The sequence below is a fragment of the Ctenopharyngodon idella genome, chromosome 16 (assembly GCF_019924925.1).
Source record: "Ctenopharyngodon idella isolate HZGC_01 chromosome 16, HZGC01, whole genome shotgun sequence".
NCBI lineage: Eukaryota > Metazoa > Chordata > Actinopteri > Cypriniformes > Xenocyprididae > Ctenopharyngodon > Ctenopharyngodon idella.
Window position 1 is genome coordinate 4,560,979 of NC_067235.1, and position 16,314 is coordinate 4,577,292.

General features: G+C 38.9%; 1 long non-coding RNA gene across 1 annotated transcript in view; it reads left to right on the forward strand.

Annotated features, from left to right (window-relative positions):
* The first annotated feature begins 15,371 nt into the window (after positions 1 to 15,371).
* Positions 15,372 to 16,314, forward strand: part of LOC127497854 (uncharacterized) — a 33,468-nt gene continuing 32,525 nt past the window's right edge. The window contains exon 1 of the long non-coding RNA XR_007925672.1: positions 15,372 to 15,505. This is a non-coding gene — a long non-coding RNA (uncharacterized LOC127497854). The remainder of the gene's footprint in view (positions 15,506 to 16,314) is intronic.

The window sequence follows — 16,314 nt, forward strand, 5'->3', positions numbered from 1 at the left end:
TGTACTGACAAGCAGTTATGGTAAACAAAAATATACTTTAATGTAACTTCTATGTCATGCATTTAAATATATTTGTAATTACACATTTGTAATGATGAAGTTGCAATTTAGAACAATTAAAATATATCAACTTTAAATGTAATATTGAACTAATCAAGTACTTTACATGTGCTTTAGCATGTTATTTAACACATCAAAATAAGTATATCTCTTTAAAGCAAAACAAAAAGATTAAAACAATGACAATAATCTGTCCTTTACAGTAAAACTTTTAATTTGACATTGCAAAGTGCACTTTTTAAAAGTGTACATAAGTATGTTAAGACAGTCATGAAAAGGTACTTCTTAAGTACACTTAAGTTGCTGTAACGACACACCAATACTGAATGTCTTTTATGAGTTTTATTTCAAAAGGGTTAGTTCACCCAAAAACAAAAATTCTGTCATTAATTACTCACCCTTATGTCGTTCCAAACCCATAAGACCTTCGTTCATCTTCATAACTTAACTTTTACATGTAAATATGTAGATACAGTTCAGGTCCTTCTTTGGGATTTTTTTGTCCGTTTTATTGTCTGTGAGGAGAAAATCCTCATTTTTGATTGATTAGAAAACTCGTGCAGGATGAGTTTCAGTGCCAAGTTTAACACTTAACAACACTTAACAGTGACAAGTTTTAAAACTTAGGGTTAGAGGTTTCTTCAAATGTCTAAGTAATAAAGCAATATCAGTCATGATTGCTGTACTATGAATAATAAATCATTTACAGTTAAAATAGACTTTCCTGCAATTTTAAGTACAATACATTTCATGGAAACTCGGGCACGCAGCTAAATCAATCTTGCATAGATCTTTTCAAATGGATGTTCCCTATCAGTCTATACAACCCAAAAGCAATCGTCTGGCAAATGAGTAGCGGAGGTTGAATGCATTTCCAGCTTCAAAAATACAGAACATGGAGGAAAACATTACTCAAAATCAGATCAACACAACCTCAGGTGAAGGAGGTTTCCCAGAGGAAAAGTCATACTGTTTTATTAGCTGCCTAATGGAGGCATATGTGACTTATAGTACGGTCATGTTTTAGGCGCTTTAATATTCTATATATCACTTCAAAAGTCAAAGTCTCTGACATCCACAATTTTCTATAAAACTTGCCTGGATCAACAAGAGAGACGTTTACAGCGCATGGGAGTGATTATACATAAACATAACACTTAGTCTGAACTACACATTAGCACTTCAAGCTCAAGGCACAATTCCCATTTCAGAAAGAGAGCTTGGCTTCTGTGTCTAAATAATATTTACCCTAGATTCTTTATGTTCTTTTCTTTGATGAGCAAAAAACATTGTCTTGGTCATAGCAGTGGCGGTTCACCCGGAGAGGCAAGGGATGCGCAGCATACCCAAATTCTGAGACGGAAAATGGAAGAAGGAGGATTTAATGTTGATTAAACAGCCAGTTATTCATTTAATGTCATATCTCAGAATTGAATATCTCAGGGTGAATTTCTTGTTTGCAATTTCACTATTGTACTAACGGGTCATTGACGTATAAGGTTTTTAAAAGTGTAAAAAAAACATAATGGAGATATAATTAATTTTGAGTTTAATTTTTAAAGTTTTATTAAGTGATAACAATGAGATTATGTGGTTTTTATAATCAATTAACACTGCTTTTGTTATTTTTTGCAAGATGGACAAAATTTGTGACCAAAAAAGTCATTCAGTTTAACCAAAATTTCGGTTTTTACCGAATGACACTTTTGGTTATACCGAATGATGATATTTTCAAACACTGCTAACAGGCTAATATCTAGCTAGCTAGCAAAAGGACAATCAAACATTTTATGTTTAGTACAAGTTCTTAAAATATTACAACATTTTCCATGTTTTATAGCGGTTGTACCGAATGACTGATGTTTCGGGACATGCGTATGAGCAAGTGAAAACATGAATTTTTCATATAGTTAAGAGAGAGTTACTTTGCTTCACGACCATGTAGTCTTTTGCAGGTGTCTGAATGATGTCACATCCTGTCACATGATATTGACCACATGACTTGATCCAAAATGGTCCCTTTATATTGGTTACTCCGAATGACATCAATGAAATTCATTTTTCCGGACATTCTTTCTCATAACAAAACAACAACTTCTACACATAATTTTAATACCATTTTGCACTTTGTTGACATATGATGTTATAAAATCATGCCAGAATAAAAAATATATACATTTATTACATTTTTAGATATTTTAGTCACAAATGAAATGGCTGTATTGGCCTTTGGACGGTAAAACTGAATGACCTTTTGACACTTCAAAATCTTTAAAATACCTTTATATGTAGCAAAATATAATTAAAACCTTTTGGATTCAATAAAAGAGATCTAGTTGTACTACCCTACATACTTTGGATGTCATATCTTTGTTTTTTTATTATTATTAAGGCCTTTGGACATAAAAAAAAAAAAAAAATGACCCATCACATCATTGACCCTAACACAAAATATTACTGAAGTCGGAACTGCCGCTGCTCTTCCCGAACATACCAAATCTGCTGAAGTAATTACAGTCATTTGGAAAAATTGAGAAGCGGAGTGGGAGGCAAAATCCATAGCCTGAGACCTTTGCCTCCGCCGGTAAAAAATTTTTTGCTAATCACCATCAAGTATTTGACTTTCAGCAGATAAGACTGTTGAGAAAAAATACATTGCAGAGGAGGCTAGCCCCTCTTGGTATATTAACTAATCATTGCAGAGATGTAAATTACGTGATAATAGTTTAAACTGTTCCAGCTGACAATGTACCAACTACCTTTATTATGGAGAGTAGAGATACTGAATATTTGATTGCCAACCAATTTACCAAGATACCACTTGAGCATCAGCTACAAACTAAACAATAAGTGAAGTGAAGTGACATGTGGCCAAGTATGGTGACCCATACTAGGAATTTGTGCTCTGCATTTAACCCATCCAAGTGTACACACACAGCAGTGAACACACACACACACACCGTGAACACACACCCAGAGCAGTGGGCAGCCATTGCTGCGGTGCCCGGGAAGCAGTTGGGGGTACGGTGCCTTGCTCAAGGGTCTCACCTCAGTCGTGGTATTGAGGGTGGAGAGAGCGCTGGATATTCACTCCCCTCACCAACAATCCCTGCCGGACCTGAGACTCAAACCCATGACCTTTGAGTTACAAGTCCGACTCTCTATCCATTAGGCCACAACTGCCCTCCAAGGAAAACCCTACGCATAAGTTGGATATAGGCTACAGCAATCACGTTTAATGACTTTCGTTTAATGACTGTTGAAAAGATGTCCTTTCGACACGTCCCATCATGGTTGAAAAATAGTTCCAAAATGAATTTTGAATGGACGTCTTAGACATTATCTTATTAATTAATTAATTAATTAAGTATTATATATTGAAATACACATAGCTAAAAGTCAAAGTAGCAATTATATATGCAACCCCAGAGAATTGTAGACATGTACAAACATATCTGAATGCATTTTTAGGAAATGTTCTGTGTTACATATTTTTACCGATTTATGCCATCCTACCATGACTATTTTTGGCCAGGGACACAATGTTGCTGTCGGACCAATGTTTGCTGGGCAGCCTCACTGAACGGTTGTCATAAATTGTCAATACTTCTTAAATATTAATGTTTTTGCATGATTTTCATAAAAAATAACTTTTTCCTTGTGTATTAGTGACACACAGTATAGACTGTTGTGTCGCTACAACATCATATATGAAATGGGCCAGTTTGTGTCACTCAGTGAACACAACTTTACATTTCCTTTCTTACATTGACACTAAAACCAAATGACACCAGCATGGATTTTCTGTTTTCACTAATCTCATTTTTCTGAAAAAGAAGCTAAAAAAAAGCTTAAAAAAAAAAGAACCATGAAGGCTTGATTTAGCGTCTTTGTATGGATCTATGTGTGTGAGAGCACTTATGCGTGAACGGCACACAGCTACATGTATTTGCCTGCCCTAAAAACAGGCAAGCTCAGCCAAGGAATTATCAAACATTTGGATCCACTCGTGGCTGGATACAGGAGGGGTGCAGTCAGGGATTTGAAGGAAAGTACTTGCATAGTCAAGCTCAGAGCCTGAGGTGTTCTAGCCAGCTGGTTCAACAAGGTATCAGAGCTGTAAGGATGACAAAAAAGGTTTTTCCCTTATAGGACTGAAGAGAGCTTTGCTGACATGTAGAGACAGGGATGATTCTGTTTGGGATGGAACAACTGATTTCTGAATAGATCTGTCAACATTGTTTAAGCCAAAACCCTTGTTGAACAGAGTCCAAAATCTTTTTTAAAGTTCATGTGCAACACCATGGTAATACAAATTATATCAATTTAATGTGAAGTGTTGTGCTGGTGTATCAACAGTATTTGTGAAAACACACTATTATAAATATTTCTGTTACGATCTAGGTTGCCCCCTGCTTCTTACCCACCTACCTTGCAGGTTTAGTGTTTCAGCTTCAAGGTCCACTAGGGGTCCCAAATGCTAAACCCTGTTGAAGTATACGGTCCCCCTATAACCCCATGGTGTGCATATGAAACCAGATAGCCATGTAACCAGTGCTGCGCTCATGAAGAGATGCTCCATATGCATAGACAATCTCAGTGACGTCACACTGACAAGCGTCTTATTGAAGCGTTCTAAATATTCATTTTGTCAGCTGCAGCCCTACATAGAGCGCTGCTGTGATGATGTATTTTTATAGTCCAGTCTGTAAGTTCGCATCGCCCTTGTTGCCTCAACAAAAACCGATCAAGGATTTTTCCGTTGGAAAGCAGCTCATTTGCATTTAAAGGGACACACACAAATACAGCATGTTTTTGCTCACACCCAAATATGGGCAAATTTGAAAAGCTATAATAAATGATCTGTGGGGTATTTTAAGCGAAAACTTCACATACACATTCTCGGGACAGCAGATACTTATATTACATCTTGTGAAAAGGGGCATAATAGGTCCCCTTTAATAATAATAATAATTTTAAAAAAATCCCTGAAAGTTTGAGTTAGAATTGTTTAGAATAGAGAGTGCGATTATAAACTGTAAAAGTTGACCAATGAGTATGAGTTTACCTGTTCGGCATGATGACATTTAATGTCCTAGTATTTTATGATGTTTTATTAAGAAAGTTCGGGAGGAGCAACATTCAAATGATCTACCCAATCAACATAAGAGGATGCCAATAAATATGCAGCTGACTCACCAATGTTCCTCAACTGTTTTTTTCTGCATTTGGCCCTGCTTTCATTACTAACATGTCAGAAATCGAGCTCTTCTCGTCCGATGAAGAATCTTTAGTCCTCGAGGAATCTTTGCCTCAATCCTCTGGCCTAAGGAGCGATTCTCAATCTCCCAACACCGCCTAATACCGCTCAAACAAACGGGTCCTCCTCCACATCTTTCTCCATTCCTGCCCATTCTATAATTCCTGTCATAGAGAAATGGACTATAAGGCCCATCGAGTACCAAGCTCACATCTCGGGCAATGCCCTCAGCAAGCCGCGCCGTAGATTCAGTCCTGGCCAGCTCTTGCTCTCCACCCCCGTCGGCTCAAACCTGTAAGAGCACAGCTCGTATCCTTCTTGTTTTCTGTCCCTGTTTGAATTTAGCATCGCTTTCAGATGCTAAATCACGAGCACTGTTTATGTCATTGTAATACTCAATTTGATCGGGGGAATACACATTTTAAACAGTTTTTCCTGTACAAGTGATTTGCTGTTCTAAAACTAATGCACCGCTCCTTGTAGCTGGCACACCACGTTCAGCTCTCACGCACAGTCGCACCAGTGTTGCCAGATTGGAAAAGTCCAAGTATCGTACCAGAAGCTCAAAATTATTGTATTTGGAAGAAAATTATCGTACATGAGTTTTTGATATGTTTTTGATCTGAGCTGCTGTATAGATAAATAAACTAAATTAATAACTAATGATTTTTACAACGGTTTCTTCCATTTGTCTATCTAACCTTTTATCCACAAGCCGCAGCAGTGTTTTCTCCCCGGTCTCCCACAGGAGCTCAGCTTCTCTGGCTAATTCTTCCCCACTGAAGCAGCAGTGTTTTCTCCCCGCTCCCACAGGAGCTCAGCATCTCTGGCTATTTTCTCCACTGCCGCAGCAGTGATGTTCCCTCTGCTCCCGCAGGAGCTCATCTTCTCTGGCTATTTTCTCCACTGCCGCAGCAGTGATGTTCTCTCTGCTCCAGCAGGAGCTCCTATTGTCTGTCTAAGTTTTCCCCACTGCCGCAGCAGCGATGTCCCATCTGCTCCGCAGGAGCTCAGACAGCCACTGCAGTGTTATTCTCCCCACTCCCAGCTCAGTTCTCTGGCAATATTTTATCTACTACAGTATGTCCTCTCTGCTCCCGGAGGAGCTCAGCTTATCAGTCTAACCTTTTCTCCACTGCCGCAGCAGTGATTTCCCTCGTCCAACGATGCGAGAGCCCTCCCGGTCAAGCGACTAACTCCTCCCCGTGAACCACCATTGACCCTGCGCTCTGCAAATTTTGGGGGGTTGTCAGTACATTACTGGCTGCTGCCACGCATTGGTTTTGCATCTTTTGGGGGAGTACTCTGAGTTCGGTCAAATACCGAGCTCGGAGCCCTCTCCTCGGACAGCAAGCCAAATACGCATTCTTTTACTCTATCTGATTATATGTAAGTGTGAACTCGTGAAATGTTGTAGAATAAATAGTGAGAATATCTTGAGCTTGTTCACCACAGACTTTATTTCAGGCATTTAACCAAAAACCCATGCAAAAAACCCATTGACTTCAGGACGATGGAACCGGAAATGCTAAAATGAATATTTTAGCCTACAAAAATACATCATCCCTGCAGCACTCAATCTGTAAAAAGTGAACGTGTAAATGTTGCTTTAAGGAGGTATTTTCACCTAAAAAAATCTAATTTTGTTGCTGTAACCTACTTCAATCAGTTTTATGTAACCTAAAACAAGAATGCTGTTTTAACTTAATTGAGTTACATTGACCCACCATACAATTTCCAATAAAGCTCAGGATGGACACATTCGACACATGCGCACATGCTCCTGTCACACTGTCACAGTCATGTTGTGTTTGTTTTGGTTTCACTCGTCACATGTGTGCCTTTTTTCTAAGTTCCCGCCACTCATCAGTCACCATGGACACTAACTCATTATCACAGCTGTGCATCTTTAGTTAATCAACTGTGTATATCAGTTCCTGCTTGCATTCAGTTCAGTGTCCGGTCTCGTATACAGGTGCTGGTCATATAATTAGAATATCATCAAAAAGTTGATTTATTTCACTAATTCCATTCAAAAAGTGAAACTTGTATATTATATTCATTCATTACACACAGACTGATATATTTCAAATGTTTATTTCTTTTAATTTTGATGATTATAACTGACAACTAAGGAAAATCCCAAATTCAGTATCTCAGAAAATTAGAATATTACTTAAGACCAATACAAAGAAAGGATTTTTAGAAATCTTGGCCAACTGAAAAGTATGAACATGAAAAGTATGAGCATGTACAGCACTCAATACTTAGTTGGGGCTCCTTTTGCCTGAATTACTGCAGCAATGCGGCGTGGTATGGAGTCGATCAGTCTGTGGCGCTGCTCAGGTGTTATAAGAGCCCACGTTGCTCTGATAGTGGCCTTCAGCTCTTTTACATTGTTGGGTCTGGCATATCGCATCTTCCTCTTCACAATACCCTATAGATTTTCTATGGGGTTAAGGTCAGGCGAGTTTGCTGGCCAATTAAGAACAGGGATACCATGGTCCTTAAACAAGGGACTGGTAGCTTTGGCACTGTGTGCAGGTGCCAAGTCCTGTTGGAAAATGAAATCTGCATCTCCATAAAGTTGGTCAGCAGCAGGAAGCATGAAGTGCTCTAAAACTTCCTGGTACACGGCTGCATTGACCTTGGACCTCAGAAAACATAGTGGACCAACACCAGCAGATGACATGGCACCCCAAACCATCACTGACTGTGGAAACTTTACACTGGACCTTAAGCAACGTGGATTGTGTGCCTCTCCTCTCTTCCTCCAGACTCTGGGACCCTGATTTCCAAAGGAAATGCAAAATTTACTTTCATCAGAGAACATAACTTTGGACCACTCAGCAGCAGTCCAGTCCTTTTTGTCTTTAGCCCAGGCGAGACGCTTCTGACGCTGTCTGTTGTTCAAGAGTGGCTTGACACAAGGAATGCGACAGCTGAAACCCATGTCTTGCATACGTCTGTGCGTAGTGGTTCTTGAAGCACTGACTCCAGCTGCAGTCCACTCTTTGTGAATCTCCCCCACATTTTTGAATGGGTTTTGTTTCACAATCCTCTCCAGGGTGTGGTTATCCCTATTGCTTGTACACTTTTTTCTACCACATCTTTTCCTTCCCTTTGCCTCTCTATTAATGTGCTTGGACACAGAGCTCTGTGAACAGCCAGCCTCTTTTGCAATGACCTTTTGTGTCTTGCCCTCCTTGTGCAAGGTGTCAGTGGTTGTCTTTTGGACAACTGTCAAGTCAGCAGTCTTCCCCATGATTGTGTAGCCTACAGAACTAGACTGAGAGACCATTTAAAGGCCTTTGCAGGTGTTTTGAGTTAATTAGCTGATTAGAGTGTGGCACCAGGAGTCTTCAATATTGAACCTTTTCACAATATTCTAATTTTCTGAGATACTGAATTTGGGATTTTCCTTAGTTGTCAGTTATAATCATCAAAATTAAAAGAAATAAACATTTGAAATATATCAGTCTGTGTGTAATGAATGAATATAATATACAAGTTTCACTTTTTGAATGGAATTAGTGAAATAAATCAACTTTTTGATGATATTCTAATTATATGACCAGCACCTGTATGTCAAGTGTGTGTGTTGCTCTACATGGCTCCTGGATTATTGTCATTAAACTTAATGTTGGAATACCTTTGATCTTCTTCAACTTTTTTGCCAGCGACTACACGTTACAGAAGACCTGGACTATGCTCGTGGCTTAGGAGAGCCGTTGTCTTTTTCTGAAGAGTTTTTTCATCTTGCAATCACCTGCCCCACGACGACGAGACCCTGAAGTCGTTGTTCGGGGTGAACTTTCACCATCCTGTTGACCTCCCTGACACCACCGAATTAAACTGGAAAGAAGCCATCATCCGGTGTCTGGAGAGCGTTAAATGGTTAGTTCACCTAAAAATGAAAATAATGTCATTTATTACTCACCTTCATGTTGTTCTCCACCCCTAAGACCTTCGTTCATCTTCGGAACACAAATTAAGATATTTTTGATTAAATCCGATGGCTCAGCGAGGCCTGCATAGTCAGCAATGGTACTTCCTCTCTCAAGATCCATAAAAGTACTAAAAACATATTTAAATCAGTTCATGTGACTACAGTGGTTCTACCTCAATATTATATAGCAACAAGAATATTTTTTGTGCGCAAAAAAACAAAACAAAATAACAACGTTTTAACAATATTTAGTGATGGGCGATTTCAAAACACTGCTTCATGAAGCTTCGGAGCTTTACGAATCAAATTAGTGGTTCGGAGCGCCAAAGTCACGTGATTTCAGCAGTTTGGCGGTTTGATATGCGAAAATTCATAACAGCCGTGTTTTGAAATCGGCCATCAATAGATATTGTTAAAAAGTCGTTATTTTGTTTTTTTGGCGCACAAAAAATATTATCGTCGCTTTATAATATTAAGGTAGAACCACTGTACTCACATGAACTGATTTAAATATGTTTTTAGTACCTTTATGGATCTTGAGAGAGGAAGTACCATTGCTGTGAATGCAGGCCTCAGAATGTGATCAGAATCCTCTGTTTAGTAATCCAGCGATAGATTATTAACAAGTTGAAACATAAATCAGTGAGATATAACTTTTAGAAGCTCACGTTTTGAGAATAGTACTGTGTGACGAAGTTTGAACGGGACGCGACGGATGCAATAAGATATAATCAACATCTTTTCTGAAAAGAAACAACTTTATTTTTGTTTTCTGATTTATACTTCTCCTTGGTGAATACAAATTTCGTTATAAGTGTATTTAGTTATTTTGATTGCGAATACTGTGAATTGTAATGTGAAAAAGGAATTTAAAAGGGTAATAAGTGATGTAAAAGGTTTCAAAAAATGCTTTAAATGTGTTTCGATATGATATGTGATTGTATATAGTTGTGTTTAAAGGTTTGTAAGATATTTTACGTGTTGGACAGAGATAATTTCTTAAAGTAAAAAAGAAATTAACACTGTGCATAGGCCCTAGTGTTGGATGAGCACATGGTGATTAGCATGTATGTTCTCATGTATGTGCAAATGATTGAGACAGAGTTTTATTTAATTTGATCAAAAAATCAAATCAGTGGATCAAACATTGTGTTTTTTTTTTTTTTTCCTCTCCTGGATTTAATTTTTTCACCTTTGATGAACATTGCTTTATATTTTGGAATTTGAAATTGAGACACTGAACTTAAACTCAACTGGACATAAAGAAGTTTGAACGCAAAACTGAAGCTTATTATTGTGAAACTGATTTTAAATTTTAAAATCTGAATGTCTAAAAACTGAGACACTGATTTTGAAATTTAGTGTGTGAAATTTATTATTATTTTACTCTTATTTATTTTTATTATTCTGAATCTGAACTTTGATTTGGGTTTTTGAATTTTCATACCCTTTTGTTATTTTGGGTCTTTATTATTCAATTAATTTTTTGTTATTTTTGTGTTTTGGTTCTGTTATTTCATTGCCAATTTAAAAAAGAATGATTGAAGTCAAAGAATAATCAAAACATTATACTATATTCTTTTTCCTATTGATTGACTCTATTCTTTATTCTACTTTATTCTGTGTGGTTAATTGATTAGAGACTATGACTAGATTATACTATTATACTTATTACTTACCTTTGCTCCAGTGAGACGATCCTTATCTTCTGATTCTGGTCCAAAAGAATCCCCAGTGGTTAGTGTGGTTCCACAAGTGTTTTATACAGTGACCTAGAGTTTACTAGAGGAGTGCTACACGCTAGTAGGACCGTGTTACATGAAAAACTTGGCGAGCCACCAGCCAGAAGCAAAATTACAGCATAGTGTTATAGTTATTAATGAACTTGATAACCACAGCAGACGATAAAGAGCTTAAGTGAAATGTAAGAAAAGTAAGCCCCCCCTTCACTTCAAAGAAAATCAGTTCTACAAGCAGAAATGGAAGTTGTGAAACATGAGAACTTTCATGTGCACAGCTTGGGAAGTGTGTACACACCTGCAGCAGGTAGCAGTGTTACTGAAGGTTATTTGGAGAATCTGAAGGCCATTGCCCAAGCCAGCGAAAAAACACTGCAGGAAGTGCTTCAATGTTAGCTGCAAAAGATTTCCACATTGATGTTTCCAGAAAAAGAATCTTCTGGATCTGAGTCAGAATTAGAACAACCTGTGAATGACAGCAATATGCATACAAGAGAACCTGAAAACCCTGCCAAGGAGAGTGCACCGGCAACATCACATTACCATATGAGGAGTCCTGATGCCAGTGTTTCCGAAACCATGTCCTTGAACATACCAACCAGTGCTTTGAATCCACCAGGAATTCAACGAGTAGTCATGGAGCACATAGTAAGGACCAGTGATTCCACGTCCTCTTCGCATGTTGCCTTTCATCGTCTTCTCTGGAAGAAGCCCTCGCCCCAGCCATGAACCTGATTTCGACACCTGGTGTGCAAGTGTGGATTTCCTATTGAATGATCAGTCTCTTTCTAATTTACACAAGACGGGCAAAATCCTTAACAGTTTGCTGCCTCCAGCTTCGAATGTCGTCAAGTACATTAGTCCACATGTTCTGCCATCACATTGCTTGAAGCTGTTGGAATCTGTCTATGGCTCAGTGGAGGACGGAGATGAACTGTTTGCAAAGTTGCAAACTGTTTGCACCTTCACCGTCTTCATGTGATGTTGAGCACTGTGATTAGACGAAGTGGTATTGCCGAAGCTGAACGGAACCGTTGTCTCCTCAAGCAATTTTGCAGGGGTTGCTGGAACAACAGCTTGATCGCTGATTTGCAGCTGGAAGGAAAGAAAGATGCACCCCCTTCTTTCGCTGAATTTGTACTACTTCGTACTGCAGAAGACAAGCAGTCACTAAAAGAAGAAAGGATGAGGAAGCATCTTGGATTAAACAGACATGCTCCAATTCCACTTAAGTTACGGCCAGCAACTCACCAACAGTCTGTATACTGCAGCGACATACCTGGTGAGCCCAGTGATGAATTACCAAGTCAGTTAAGTGCAAAGCAGAAATCAATCAAGCCTAAAAGCAAAGTTGAAAAGTCTGAAGTTGAAAGTCTGAAGAAAGAAGTCGCAAAACTTCAAGCACAAATTACCATGATGAAGACTGAGCCTGTTTGCAAAGAAAAGAGCCCCAAGGTGGATGACATTTCTGAATTAAGACAGAAGATAGCTGAGCTCCAAGCTCATCTTGTCCCAAGATTTCAAGGGGAATGTCAAGAGAAGCCTCCAGCTTTGAGCACTTTCCCTGTGGAATACTGACCCAAACCTAAAGAACCTGAGCTGAACAAGAACCCAAGACCCACCTGGCAATCACACAACAGACCCCGTCCTCGTTATTGTTTCCACTGTGGGGAGGATAGACATCTTGCTGTTAACTGTGAGAATGATGCAAACCCTCGCAAAGTGGATGAGAAGCGCCGTGAGTTAAGAGAGCGACAGGCCAAATGGGACCTTCAGAATGCTTTCAACTCTAAGTCTTTAAACTGAAGTTCATCTCTGTTGCGGGACGGACAGAGACTAGAAGAACAATGCTCTAAGAATGGATATCTGTTTCACCAGCATGCTCATGAGTCCCCATGTTGTGGATTACCTACCGGATTAATAGGAACAAGGTGCACTGCCAGAATCCAAATGCCTCCTAGACACCGAATCACAGGTGACAACCATTCCTAAGTCCTACTATAATAAATGCTTATGACAGCTTGAGCTACTCTGTATGGATTCTGTATGAGGGTCACTAGAGCCAGATCAAAGTAACACCAAGGACATACTGGTGATAACAGACCATTTCACCAAGTACGCTGTTGCTGTACCGACGCAGAATTAGAAAGCCCAGACAGTAGCCAAGTGTCTATGGGACAATTTTCTGGTGCACTATGGATTCCCAGAAAAGCTCCATAGTGACCAAGGTACAGACTTTGAGTCACGCACAATTAAAGAGCTGTGCAAATGTGTTGGAATATCCAAGATCAAAACTACTCCCTACCATCCGAGAGGCAACCCGGTAGAACGCTTTAATCGAACACTTCTACAGATGTTGGGAACCTTGAACAACAAGGAAAAATCAAGATGGAAGGAGTATGTCAAACCTCTAGTGCACGCATACAATTGCACTAAGAGTGATGTGACAGGATTCTCCCCGTATGAACTAATGTTCGGGAGACACCCACGACTACCAATTGACCTTGCATTTGGTTTACCTGTGGATGGACAGTCTAAATCCCACTCCAAGTACGTCCAAGGTCTTAAGAACCAACTGGAAGAAAGCTACAAGGTTGCGACCAGAAATGCTGCAAAGGTAGCAGAACGAAATAAGAAGAGTTATGACAAACGTGTTGTTGCCTCCACTCTTGAAGTCGGTGATCGTGTACTTGTGAAAAATGTCCATCTGAAAGCCAAAGACAAGCTTGCAGATAAGTGGGAACCTGATGTTTACGTGGTAACAAAGAAAGCAGGTGACTTACCCGTTTACACAGTAAAACCTGAAAGAAAGGATGGATCTCTGAGAACTCTGCACAGGGATCTGCTGCTGCCTTGTGGATTCGTGTCGACAAGTGCATCTGACGAACCTGTCGAAAGAAAAGTGGTTCAGAAACCCAGAACTAGATGTGCCAGATGTGTTGAGGAACCTGAGGAGTTTGAAAGTATGAGTGAACATTCAGGGTCAGACTGTAATCCAGTGGACTATTATGATCCTGGAAAGTCCTTCGAGATTTAAACCAGAAGTCCACTTACCTGGTGCTGAACCTGTGATGGAAAAGGATGAAGAATATCCTATCCCGAAAGATCCTGTGAATAGAGACTTACCTGATGTGGAATCCTCCAATGCAGGGAAAGACGATCATCCTACCATAGGGCAACCGGTAGAGGGGAGCCTATCAGGTCAGCCTGAAGCTGAAGTTCTTGATGAAAGCTCAGTTGTGGAATCTGGAAGAGAAATGGCACAGATTACAGATCAAGAGCAACCAGATGCTGATAGTGAATCATCTGAAAATTCAAACAGGGAATATGAGGGAAGTGACTTTCCCAACCGAAGAGAAAGAGATACTCTCAAAGCCTCTAAAAAGAACCAGAGTAAGGTGACTGAAACTGAAGGTCTTGTGCCTTGTGGAAATCATCTGAATTCCAGCATGCAGAGGGACCTGCATACATTTAGGAGGGGAGAGTGTAACCCAGGTCATTAACCTAGGTCATTAGCATTTATTGGCAATTTTATATAACTATTATTGTTATAAATAAATAAATATAAAGAAAGAGGAAAAATGCAGAAAAATTGCTCTAAATTAAAATTAGAAATGCTCCTGAACTGATTGCTCATTGGTGAGGTGAAAGGTTAGTCCCGCCCCCTGCCGAAAGTTAGCACACAAGCAGGCAGAACGAGAGTGAACTTGAACGAGAGAAGACGCAGTTGCGCAAAATGCTTTGTTTAGTAAAATCTGTTTAGTAATCCAGCGATAGATTATTAACAAATTGAAACTTAAATCTGTGAGATATAACTTTTAGAAGCTCATGATTTGAGAATAGTACTGTGTGACGAAGTTTGAACGGGACTTGACGAGATGGACGCAATGAGATAATCAACATCTTTTCTGGGCAGAAACAACTTTATTTTTGTTTTCTGATTTATACCTCTTGGTGAGTACAAATTCCATAAGAAGTGTATTTAGTTATTTTGATTGCGAATACTGTGAATTGTAATGTGAAAAAGGAATTTAAAAGGGTAATAAGTGATGTAAAAGGTTTCAAGAAATGCTTTAAATGTGTTTCAATATGATATGTGATTGTATATAGTTGTGTTTAAAGGTTTGTAAGATATTTTACGTGTTGGACAGAGATAATTTCTTAATGTAAAAAATGTGTGCCATGCAGTGCTAGCTTTGCTAACACTGTGCATAGGCCCTAGTGTTGGATGAGCACTTGGTGATTAGCATGTATGTTCTCATGTATGTGCAAATGATTGAGACAGAGAGTTTGATTTAATTTGAAATGATTTATTTGGACAATGACATTAATGTTTAATTTGGCTTTGTTGTTACAAGGCCGGGTTTTTTTTCCTTTGCTGAGAATTGTTCCTGAATCCTGTCCTTGCTGAATATTCGTATTCCGGTTTGGACTGGCGAGCCATTCCATCATTTTGTACCTGGAAACAGAGAAAAGCATGTGAAATCTGCCGAACTGGTAGGATCAAATTATTTTTGCTTTGAGTCCCCCCTATTCTTTATTCCCTCCTATTCTTTATTCTACTTTATTCTGTGTGGTTAATTGATTAGAGACTATGATTAGATTATACTATCATACTTATTACTTACCTTTGCTCCAGTGAGACGATCCTTATCTTCTGAGTAAAACAGTAAAAAAAGAAATGGTGTATGCTTTTCATAATAAATCATCTTTTTACTTTGTGTGTAAATTTTTGTCTTTGGGAATTTTTTTTTTTTTTTTTTTTTTTGATTATTATCAAATCAAAATTTACGGATTGAACCAAATCGTACAGTTAAGGCCAAAATTATTAGCCCCCCTTATGAAATTAGACAAAACTCTTGATTTCTCCATGGAAATGACTATTAACAACAAGTGTTTTATAGTGTATTTGTTTCCAAAATAACAAAGACAAAATGTCCACTAAGTTTGATTAGGATATTTAATTGAAATAGTGACTTGAAACAAGAAAGGGCAAAAATGAAATGTCCAAAATTATTAGCACCCTGGTCATTAATAGTCAATATTGTACCCTTTCTGAGCCACAACTGACAACAACCTCTTAGAGTAGTTCTTTACTAGGTTGGCACAGGTCTCCTGAGAAATTTTAGCAAATTCTTCCATTGCAAATTGCTCCAGCTGGTCCAAATTACGTGGTTTCCGATCATGGACATTCACATTGAGCACTCGCCACAGATTCTTAATAGGATTAAGGGTCTGGGCTCTGTGCGGGCCTCTCCAGGACCTTGGTTTTGGTATCCTTCAGGAACTGTTGGACCAATTTCGAT